The sequence below is a fragment of the Theropithecus gelada genome, unplaced genomic scaffold, assembly GCF_003255815.1.
Source record: "Theropithecus gelada isolate Dixy unplaced genomic scaffold, Tgel_1.0 HiC_scaffold_2419, whole genome shotgun sequence".
Taxonomy (NCBI): domain Eukaryota; kingdom Metazoa; phylum Chordata; class Mammalia; order Primates; family Cercopithecidae; genus Theropithecus; species Theropithecus gelada.
In genome coordinates, this window is record NW_020258883.1 from 1 (window position 1) to 5,689 (window position 5,689).

General features: G+C 37.1%; 2 pseudogenes; both read right to left on the bottom strand.

Moving 5' to 3' along the window:
• Nucleotides 1–35: 35 nt before the first annotated feature.
• Nucleotides 36–1,837, bottom strand: LOC112617549 (annotated as a pseudogene).
• A 3,031-nt stretch (nucleotides 1,838–4,868) lies between these two features.
• On the bottom strand, nucleotides 4,869–5,529 carry LOC112617550 (annotated as a pseudogene).
• Nucleotides 5,530–5,689: the final 160 nt, after the last annotated feature.

A 5,689-nucleotide genomic window follows, 5' to 3' on the forward strand; every position in this document is an offset into this window, starting at 1 on the left:
AACATTGTTTGTTAGTATTTATGTTGCAATTGAAATTACTCAGGGTAATAGATAATTAAGAGTAAAGTTAGAAAGGATGGAATAAAAAAAGAGAGGAAATAAAATGTAATTAGGCCTCTTTGAGTAGTTATGGTAATGGAGGCTGTGATTTGGGTCTGTGAAATTGTCTTTGGTAAGGACTTTTCTAGTCAAATTAGGTCTAGCAGAAGTGCTGGCAGGTTTTGGCTTGTAGATAGGTTTGAGTGAGGGGATGTGTGGTGAACTGTGATTGAGTAGAATCCTAATATATTGGAGAAGCTGAATGTTTGTAATGGATATTTTATCTTAAGATTATTAGTTATAAAACTAAGTTCCATTGCCAGTAAGAGTCCTAGGATGGTTACCCCTTGGGCTGTGAGTTTTCGGGGAGGTGGTATTGTTGTTTGGGGGGGATGAAGTAGGGATTATGCTCTCGGTAATGAGAAAATCAGTGAAGATACTGCTGACTGTAAGGCATTTAATTGGGTTTATTAGGGAAGAGTTATTTTCATCAGTGCTGATTAGGGTTGGGAAATGGGGTTGTCCTATTAGAGCAAGGAAAATAATTTGGATACTATAGACACTTGTTAGGGAGGCGGCAATAAGAGTAGTAGAGAGGGCTCAGGCATTGGTATATGATGTGTTTGCGGTTTTGATAATGAGATCTTTAGAGTAAAATCCTGTGAGGAAAGGCATACCTGTAAATACCAGGCTGCCAATAATAAGGGAGGAGGAAGTAAGGGGTAAAGTCTTCAATAGTCCTCCTATTTTTCGGATATCTTGTTCATCATTGAGGTTATGGATGATGGATCCTGAACATATAAATAATATAGCTTTAAAAAAGGCGTGGGTGTAGATGTGTAGGAATGCCAGGTGTGGTTGATTCATGCCAGTTGTAACTATTATAAGGCCTAGTTGACTTGAGATGGGGAATGCTACGATTTTGTTGATACCATTTTGTGTTAGAGCACAGATTGCTGTAAATAAGGTGGTAATAGCCCCTAAACACAGGGTAAGGGTTTGGACTAATATACTATTTTCTATTAAGGGGTAGAAGCGGATAAGCAGGAAAACTCCTGCTACAGCTATAGTGCTACAGTGGAGTAGGGCTGAGACTGGGGTTGGGCCTTCCATGGTCAAAGGAAGTCAGGGGTGGAGGCCAAATTGAGCTGATTTTCCTGCTGCTGCTAAGAGAAGGCCAATTAATGGAAGAAGATCGGGGGTAGGATTTAGGATAAATGCTTGTTGAGGTTCTCATATATTGGAGGAGAGAAATCATGCTATAGCTAAAATGAAGCCAATATCGCCAATGCGGTTATGCAGAATCGCTTGGAGGGCTGCTGTATTAGCATCTGCTCAGCTCTGTCATCAGCCAATTAGTAAAAAAGACTAATTCCTACGCCTTCTCATCCAATAAAAAGTTGAAAAAGATTGTTGGCGATAACTAGAATTAATATTTTGGTGAGGAAAATAAGTAAATATTTGAAAAATTGATGTTAGGATCTGATTTTATGTATCATATTGAGAATTCTCTAATAGATCAGGTGACAAATAGTGCTACTGAGATAAATATTATGGAGAAGTAGCCTAGTTTGAAGCTTAATGAGAGTTTGAGGGTTTGGATTGTTACTGGATGTCAGTTTGAGATGATGGCTTCTGGGTCTATATACACAAACATTGTGGGAATGAGGCTAATGGTAAAGGTGCATGAGATAGATATTTTCACGTAATATGGGTACAAGTTCTTGTGAGAGTTGATTAAGATAGTAATAATTGGTAAGGTTAAGGAGATTAAGGTTATAGTAATGGAAAAATACATGATTGTTACTTTTATTTGGAGTTGCACCAGTATTTTTGGTTCCTAAGACCAGTGGATAGCTCTTATCCTCTAAAACTTGAGAACGCCATGTTGTTAGGCATGGGACCAGGAGTTAGCAGTTCTTGCATAATTTCTCAGTAAATAAGAAGTTGCAGACTTCTATCAGTAGACCCACAATCTAATGTTTTGATTAAAGTATCTTTACAGGGTATAAAACCTATAATAATCTTAAGGTTTAGGGATAATAGAATAGGTGCAAGGTGTGTAACTATTAGTATATTTTCTCATGTAAAGGAAGTTTAATACTGTTAACGTAATATGTAAGTGTTCCTCGTTGTGTTGTGATAAGCATGTGTAGGGAAGAAAGGGCTGTGATTAATATATTAAGTCCTATAAACATAATGGTGATGTTTGATCAGGAGAATGAAGCCACTATTACAAAGAGTTCTATTAGATTAATGTTAGGGCCTAAGGCAAAGTCAGTAAGATTTGCTACAAGTCATCAAATTGTAGCAATTTGTGGGAGTTATGTGGGAGCGATTAGTGGGAGTAGTGTTTGAAGCCCTCAAGAGAGTAATATGATTCGGCTATGGAGTCACTTGTAGTTTGAATTTGCTAGGCAGAATAGTAAGGACAAAGTAAGTCCATTGGCAATTATGAGGGTAATTGCACCGGTAAAGCTTCAGGGAGTTTGAATGAGAATAGCCATAATAACAAGTGCTACATGGCTTATGGAGGAATATGCAATAAGTGATTTTAGATCAGTTTGTCATAGAGAAATAGAGCTTATCATAACTATACCTCATAAGGATAACATGGGGAAGGGGTAGGCTGTATATTCTGTTGGGTGCTGAGGATAAGGGTAAGCGTATTATGCCATAGCTGCCTAGTTTTAGGAGAACCGCTACAAGTACTATTGTGCTGGCAATAGGAACTTCTGCGTGGGCTTTAGGAAGTCATAGGTGAAGTCCATATAGGGATAATTTTACTATACAACCCATAATACATGCTAATCATGTAAGGTTATTGGATCAGGAAATTAATAGTTCTTGGGTATTAAATATTATTATCATGTTCAGTAAACTGAGGGCATTTTGAGTATAAATAAGTATAATAAGTAGGGGGAGAGATCCCACTAGTGTATAAAATAAGAAATATGAACTTGCATTGAGGCATTCTGGTTGGTTACCCCAGAGGATAATGATAATTAAGGTAGGGATAAGTGTAGCTTCAAAGAGAATATAAAATATAATTAGTTGTCTGGCTGTGAATGCCATAATTTTAAAAAAGTGTAGGGAAATCAATAAGGAAATATAGAGCTTTTTCCATGGGGGTGACTCGTTGGAGAGGTGGTACTGGCTTGCTATAATTGTAAGAGGTAGTAGTCAGGCTGTTAAGATTAGAAGGGGTGATGTCAGCGATGAGAAGAGAAGGTTAATGAGAAGTTGAATAGATTGTCATTGAATTGATTAAAAAATAATAGGGCAATGAAGCTGATGATTAGGCTGTGAATAGTCTTATTGATTCAGATTGTAGAGTTTTTAGAGAGTCATGTTATTGGTAGCAGTATAATTGTTGGAATAATAATTTTTAGCATTGAAGTAAATTTAGGTTATATACATAGTCTAGGCCATACGTGTTGGAGATTGAAACTGGTAAGGCAAAGCCCACTGCGGCTTCACAGGCAGCAGATACTAGGAGGGTAATAGGTATTATGAATGCTAGGGTGAAATGGATATTTAAGGTTATAAGGGTATTTATGATGAATAATCATAATAATATTCCTTCTAAGTGTAATCTCATAATCTAATGAGTCGAAATCATTTATTTTGGCTTAAACTATCTACCAATTCAGTTCAATCTAATCCTTTTTGAGCTCATTCATAAGTTAACCCTAGGACTAAAATGATGACTAGTATAAGGGCTGTGCTGATTATTAGTGTCAGGTTGCTTGTTTGAAGGGCTCATGGCAAGAGTAGTAGTAGGGCAATTTCTAAGTCAAATAGGAGGAATGTGATGGCTACTAGAAAAAATTTTACGGAGAAAGGAATGCGGGTGGGTCAAATCTACATTCGTAGGGGCTGGATTTTTCTATATAAATATTAAATTGTGGGAGCCAAAATGTAATAACTGTTAGTGATAGGGCTGATAGGGTGTTGATTACTAGGGCTAGTATTAGGTTAATTACTCTTTTTCGGATGTCAAAACTAATTGATTGGAAGTCAATGGTACTGTTTATATTAAAAGAGTAAGATCCTCATCAGTAAATAGAAATATACAAGAATAGTCATACTACATCTACAGAGTGTCAGTATCAGGCAGCGGCTTCAAAGCCAACTTGATGGCTAGATGTAAAGTGGTATTTTAATTGGCAGAGGAGACAGATAGTGAGGAATGTTGATCCAATAATGACATGAAGTCCGTGAAAGCTTGTAGCTATAAAGAATGTTGAACCATAAATTCCATCAGAAATAGCAAAGGGAGCCTCAAAGTATTCTGAGACTTGTAGGAGGGTGAAGTAAATACCTAAGGTAATTGTGGTAAGTAATGCTTGAATTATTTGTTTTCGATTATTTTCTGTTAGGCTGTGATGGGCTCAAGTAATTGAAACCCCTGATTCAAGTAATACAGATGTATTCAGGAGAGGTACTTCCAGAGGGTTGACGGGAGAAATGCCTGTTGGGGGTCAGTGTCCTTCTAATTCTGGAGTAGGGGCTAGACTAGAATGGTAGAATGCCAGAAGAACCCAGCAAAGAACAATGCTTCTGAGATAACAAATAGGACTATTCCATATCGGAGGCCTTTTTGAACAATTGTTGTATGGTGACCTTGAAATGTACTTTCTCAGATAATGTCACATCACCATTGATATATAGTCAGTGTATTGGTTAGTAGGCCTATAGTTAAAAGAGTAATAGAGTTAAAGTGAAATCGTATAGCTAGGCTGGATGTTATTAGGAGAGCTGAGAGAGGCCCTGTTAAGGCCAACGACTGGGTTTGATTAAATGATAGGTGTGTGTTTGGTGGGTCATTATGTGTTGTCATATAAATAAAGGCTTACTAATAGCATAAAGACATAAGCTTGGATAAGGGCCACAGCGAAGATAGAATTAGAATAATAAGGGTGACTGAAGCTGTGGGAAGGTTAATAGTTGATACTAGTGCAGCTCCTCCAATTAAGTGTATGTGTGACTGGCTGTAATGTTGACTGTTAAACGTACAGCTAGTGCCATTGGTTAAATAAGTAGACTAATGGTTCCGATGATTACTAGTATAGGGATAAGTGGTCTGGGTGTGCCTGGTGGTAGGAAGTGAGCTAAGGAGTTTTTAGTTTTGAAGTAGAAGCCTGTGATTACTGTGCCTGCTCATAAGGGGATTGCTATACCTAGGTTTATTGATAGTTGGGTAGTTGGTGTAAATGAGTGCGGTAGAAGCCCAAGGAGATTGATTAAGGCAATAAAGAGAATTAGGGATATTAGTATAAGGGATCAGGTTCGTCCTTTAATATTATGTGTAATTATTACTTGTTTTAGAACAAGTTGAACTAATCATTGTTGAATAGAAATCAATTGGTTATTGATTAGATAGTTGGAGGTTGGAAGGAGTGTGGTGAGAAACAAGATGATTAGTGCTGCTGTGTGTAAACCTAGGATTATCAGGGCAGTAAATGAGGTGAACAGATTTTCATTCATTTTAGTTCTCAAGCATTGTTACATTTTTGTGTTTGAATTATTTTTGGTGTGGGGGTGTATGGCAAATGAACTTTGATAGTTTTAATTGAATAATGGAGAATAAAGTTATGATTGTTGATATAATAATAATAGATCATGTGGAAAGTACCTAGTTGAGGCA